This window comes from Ananas comosus, linkage group 22 (genome assembly GCF_001540865.1).
Source record: "Ananas comosus cultivar F153 linkage group 22, ASM154086v1, whole genome shotgun sequence".
NCBI lineage: Eukaryota > Viridiplantae > Streptophyta > Magnoliopsida > Poales > Bromeliaceae > Ananas > Ananas comosus.
In genome coordinates this window covers 6,489,794-6,495,882 of record NC_033642.1, presented here as the reverse complement: position 1 = coordinate 6,495,882, position 6,089 = coordinate 6,489,794, and the positions used below count along the sequence as shown (strand labels likewise).

Sequence of the window (6,089 nt, the reverse complement as noted above, 5' to 3'; positions counted from 1 at the left end):
GGATGTGCATGAAGAGTGATTTTTTTATGATATCTTTAATTATTCCTGGTCCAAAGGCTCCTGGAAATGACATAGATGTATACATGGCACCTCTTTTTGAGGAATTGAAGGAGTTGTGGGAAACGGGGGTTGAGACATATGATTTATCCAAGAAAGAGAATTTCAAAATGCGTGCCGCAATACTTTGGACCATAAGTGACTTTCAAGCATATGCCAATTTATTAGGTTGGAGCACAAAAGAAAAACTAGCATGTCCTTGCTATAATAAAGACACTGCTTCCTCCTAGTTAAGGCATGGCAAGAAATTTTGCTATATGGGTCGTCGTCGCTTTTTGCCACCTGGTCATAAATGGCGAAAAGATAAAAAATTATTTAATGGGGAAAAGGAAACACAACTAGCTCCTAAGGCTTTGGCAACAAGTTTACTACGTGGAAGATATTAACGATCCAAAGTGGCATTTTGTAATTAAGACAATACCGCGTGATTTGTATGACATTCCAACGATGGAGAGTAACGAAGTTGGCGTTCAAAGTTCTTCAATAATGGAGGAGATCATCCAAGAAGCTGAGATAATTGGAAATTCTTGTGTGTTGGAAATTATAAGCAGCGGAAACTTACAAACTGGATAGCCAACGTATCCGGGAACCCAAATCGGATAGGATTGCTTGTTTTACAAGCCTTCTTGGATCGTCCTTGCCTTGAAACTTCTGGATCTCCCACGTTTCTCGCCTTCTCCTTCGCGTACGCTTTACGCCACCGATTGGATGCGGATCTAATGCGACGGATGCCAATCGAAGAGGGCTACCAGAGTCCTCTTCTATGTCCACACTCCAAAACCCCGGGAACGTAGGTGGAAATCCCAGAGAGGAAGAAGAGAGAGAAAAAGGAAGATATTTCGTGGGTTCTTACGAATTTGATCGTATGCGATCGTCTCTTTTTCGGAGAGAAAAATGGGGCGTATATATAGAATAACAGAACTCCTAAATATCCTGAATCTTATATAGATTCTTATCCTAAACTTATTAAGATAAATTCCAATCCACATCTTAAGTGGATCGGGTTAAATTAAAACCCGCCAATGTGGACACACCATATGGCTACATTGTGGATACATGAACATTGAGGATGAAGATGATGGGTTTGAGTTAATACGAAATGATACAGAAGGGATTACTATAGATGCTGATGTGTTGAATATTGATTTGCTTAATATCAAAGATAGTTTAGATGAATAAGCTAATATTAATTAGTTTCAGGTTTGCAAGCTTGTCTTTGTCTTCTTAGAATTGCATTTATTAAAGCTAATATCAATTAGGCATATGTTGTCTGAATAGGAGAAGTCTGTGTGCTAAACTAGAGGCTGGGTATAACACTTGTGTGCTTGATTAGGTGCAGGCAACGGTAGTAGTCGTGGACTTGGAATGAATCGAAGACTCGAGCAACTTTGAAGTATAGGTGGGTGATTCAATTCAGCATTGGTACATAATCACTTGGCTGGCATTTCCTTATTCTACCTGATACTCTACCCATGCTTAGATGTTTAGTATCGTTCTTTACTAGCCTTATTACCTGTTGTTGTGATTACATGGCCCTTAAACTGCCTCACTACTTGTGATCGTTATCATGCATCCTGGTAGACATGTTCATATTGACTATGATTCTCGACTGGTAGTATCACAGGTACTTGATTATAGACATCATATTATCGGTTATGACACATGACAAGTAGGCAAATAACTTGTTTTATATATATGTAGAGTTGGGTTGTCTTATGTTCAGTCATGGATTCACATGGTTAATTTGGATATATGTACCGATTTATTTTGTTTAGTTAAGTTTCCTTTCATTGTGCCTGGATCATGATAATCGGTTTTATGTAATGGTTTTGTTTTAGAATAGTTATCTCTTTTCTCGTGATCTCGGATTTAAAAAAAATGCTTTTATGTAAAGGAACCAGAGAATGGAGGTGATTTGTATTTTGATTGTGGGGACTGGAGTGATATGTTCAGTGTATTCGGAGATTGGAGGGCTTGTCATGTCTATAGGGTTCGGAGGAAACATTATCAATCATGCTGCTGGTTATTGTAGTGTGAGTCATGTGCTTGATGGTTGTAACAGTAGGATGTGTATATCCTATTTTGATAAATTATTGTATGCTTTGTATCCCGCTGTCGTGCATGCATAGCAAAGACTGTGTCCATGTAGACAAGAAGTTTTGTGCATATGATGTATCTATAGACAAGAAGTTTTGCCTAGACCTAATCAAGCAATTTTTCGAATCCGTCCAGTTAATAGGTGCTTTGCTACTATTGCCGGTATGTATCTATAGATTTCATTTGTTCAATTTTGCTACTATTGCCAATATAGATTTATTTCTAATTTAAAGTATATTACTTGTTGATACTTAATATATCTATTATGGTTGGAATAATATATTGTATTTTTATTTCTTCAAGGTGATGGTGAGAGCTTCAACATTACGTACTACGGTGGGTTCAAGCGCCTCTTCGTCACGGGCAACGACAACACCAAGTCATGTTGGGTCGTCTTCAATTGGGTCTGATTTACCTTCATCCCCTCCTGATATAGCAAGTAAGATAATCGCATTTTGTGAGGTGTATTAATTTTTTCTTTTTGGGGATTCTTTCCACCCTGCCCACCTCTGATCTGAACTCAGGAATCTCTCAAACTCGAAAGCTGGTTTATCAAAGAATATAATAATTTAGTAGTCATTTCTTATGAGGATGGACTGCGTAATTAACTAATGTTTAGTTTCTCCTTTTCAATTTCGTGCTTTTTCTTTTTTATATATATCTCGAGTGTTGGTGTTTTATTAGGTTTTGTTTTACTTTATTGTAATGTTTACTTTGTGCGTGGCTTTGTGTTGTTGTAACTCGTAATGCTTCCATGATAGTTCCAATGATCTCAAAAAGCTTAACTAGATGGGCTGAATCANTTCGGATAGTGCTTCTACCGCTGGGCTAAATAAACTTGGCTTGAACCCAGTTCGGATAGTGCTTCTGCCGCTGGGTCAAATTAATCGGCTTGAACCCAGTTCGGATAGTGATTCTGCCGCTGGGCCAAATTAATTGGCTTGAGCCCAGTTCGGATAGTGCTTCTGCCTCTGGGCCAAATTAATTGACTTGAGCCCAGTTCGGATAGTGCTTCTGCCGCTGGGCCAAATAAACTTGGCTTGAGCTCAGTTCGGATAGTGCTTCTGCCGCTGGGCCAAATTAATCGGTTTGAGCCCAGTTCGGATAGTGCTTCTGCCGTTGGGCCAAATTAATTGGCTTGAGCCCAGTTCGGATAGTGCTTCTGCCGCTAGGCCAAATAAACTTGGCTTGAGTCCAGTTCGGATAGTGCTTCTGCCACTGGGCCAAATTAATTGGCCTGAGTCCAGTTCGGATAGTGCTTCTGCCGCTGGGCCGAGTTAATTAGCCTGAGCCCAGTTCGGATAGTGCTTCTGCCGCTGGGCCAAATACAGTTTAACCTAGATCGGATAGTGCTTCTGCCGCTAGGTTTATAAATAAAATAATAGAATAAAATAAAATAATAGTAAAAAAAAATCTAAACTCTCACAGCTCGGATAGTGCTTCTGCCGGCGTGTTAGTTTAGCCAACCTCCAAGCAGCAGCGCAGTAAGCGTGCGAGCACATTTAGAAAGCAGCTACAACTCCTCTGCCTGCAAATCACTTATGCACGCATGCTATATCATTGCTAGGTTACGGCCTAAACTAGCCCAGTTCGATAGTACTTCTGCCAGCACAACTAGTTTGGTTGTTTATTTAGCACTGATATGCAAACGTGCATATGTGGTTAGCCGGCAGCAGCCTCTTCTTCTTCTTTCTCCTCCAGTACTCCGGAGGAGCGTGTGGCAACAGCAGCAGCTTCAGCAGTGTCGGCGGCAACAGCTTCAGCAGCAGCAGCAGCAGCAGCAGTAGCAGCGCGGCGGCGTTTTACTTTCTCTGCTGAAAGAAAGAAACAAGAAAACACATGCCTAACCCCCCACACGACACTCGTGCGGGGGAGGGAAACAACGACTACGTGCCGTCCTCTTCCCCCCCTACTTGTTTTTTAAAAGAAAAAGAAAAAGAAAAAGAAAAAAAACAAAAAGAAAAGAGAACGAAAAAAAACAAAGAGGGGGGGAGGGGGGAAGAGATTCTCTTAAATAAAAACTTAGAGTACCAGGTTAAATATCACCAAAAAAACCTGGAGAAGTAAAACCCGTTGTTAAGTTTATAAAAATTTTTATTCCACTGTTATATAAAAATAAAGAAAAAGAAAATTATCAACCAGTAGATTCTGTTGATAATTAGTGGAGTTAAGTAAAATAGGGGAAGGAAGATATAAGAGTTAAACTTAAAGTTTAAAGTTTTAAAAAACTAGGGTTGTTTTTACATGTTGTAGTGAACGGTGATGAGAAGAATTCAGTAATAGCTAGCAATGACGTGAGAAAAGAGGGCCGAATTTGAAAAATTTGGTGAATTGTAAAAATCAGTGGGGGGCTGGGAAGAAGGAGTGAGAACATCTTAGATGTTTTTAAATTATTTCTTTTATTTGTTTATTCAGTGAATACTAACATCGAATCGTTTGTTCGTGAGTAAGAGAGTATGAATCGTATACTTCTTTTAGTAAAGATCATACGATATATAAACTTTAGTTTAATGTTCAGTAGAACTACGATAACAAACGACCCAATTAAACTGTAGTGGAAAAGTTGTGAGCAGTTCTTAATACTTCCCTTGAAGTATTAAAGAAACAATCCTCTTCAAACTCCCTTTCCTATGAAATCTAATCCACTCAACTCACAACATAGGACGTACATACGTACCCCGAAATATATCCAGAAATTTACTTCGAAGCGTTGATTACTTTAACAAGAGATAATATAATTAATTTTTTTCTCTAAACTAACTGGTAAGACTAAATGAAGTCCTAGGATCCCAACGACACTTCAAGTTAACCATCAAAAGATCTTAACTCACCGTTTGACCAAACGTAGTAAGAGGTATGAAAGTTGAGTCGTTCCAAGTTCAGGAATAGTTATCGAACTGGTAAACCACATACGATATGCCTGATCACATGATTGTATATCTCGAATACAGAGTCTAGTGGTAATCCCACGCAAACCAAGCACGATAGAAAAATTCTAAGGATCATTACGTTACCCTTATTTTTTTATACTACCACAAACTGATTTCCATGATTCATTAAATCAACCATTATAATCTAAGTGAACCCTTACTCTAAGTAGGGTTTCATGATTAGAGTAAGGGAACGTCCTCTCACCCATAGGAGTATAATTACTTAACCCATTAGTATTATACAGATTAGAGAAAGAAAGAGGGATGGGCGGCCGATCAATCATAATAATAGGAAATGTGAGATTGGAGTATAGAAAGAGATTTGAATAGAAAAAGAGAGATTTGAAGTTGAGAAAAAGAGAGAGATTTGATTCGAGAGAGAGGAGGGAAAAAGATTTTAAAGTTGAGGGAGTGAGGGAGATTAGAGCTCATGAGATAAAGAGAAGGATAATAAATTAATACGAGAGAGAGAGATTGGATATAAAAGAGAGGTAAAAAAGATTTTTCTACAACTTTAAAAACCATCGTAATAGATTTTAATTAATTTTTTATTTATTTAATTAACATATAAAAAACATTTGAATTTATTATACTGATTTATTATACTGGCACGCGACCCGAGTTCGGTTAATTAAACCGGATCGCTGTCTTCGTGATAGGCTTGACCCGACTTCGGTTAATTAAACCGGGTCGCCGTCTTAGTGATTGGCTTGACCCGAGTTCGGCTAATTAAACCGGGTCGCCGTCTTCGTGATAGGCTTGACCCGAGTTCGGCTCAATTAGACCGTGTTGTCGTCTTCGTGATAGGCTTGACCCGAGCGAGCCAAGCCATAATGATAAATCAAATCGGACGATAAGCCGATCCAATCTAACCGGTCTAATTTTAATTGAGTCTCATACCAATCAAAAATTGAACCATTAAAGATATTAACCAAACCAAACCAAATTACAAGTCGGTTCAGCTTAAACCGAACCATAAGGGATTCGACTTGAACTAAAGTGAGT

The 6,089-nt window shown here is 38.7% G+C and overlaps 1 long non-coding RNA gene across 1 annotated transcript; it reads left to right on the top strand.

Moving 5' to 3' along the window:
• LOC109727000 lies at positions 1,012-2,939 on the top strand. Its single transcript, XR_002220673.1, has 2 exons — positions 1,012-1,456; positions 2,458-2,939. It is a non-coding gene; the product is annotated as an uncharacterized LOC109727000 (long non-coding RNA).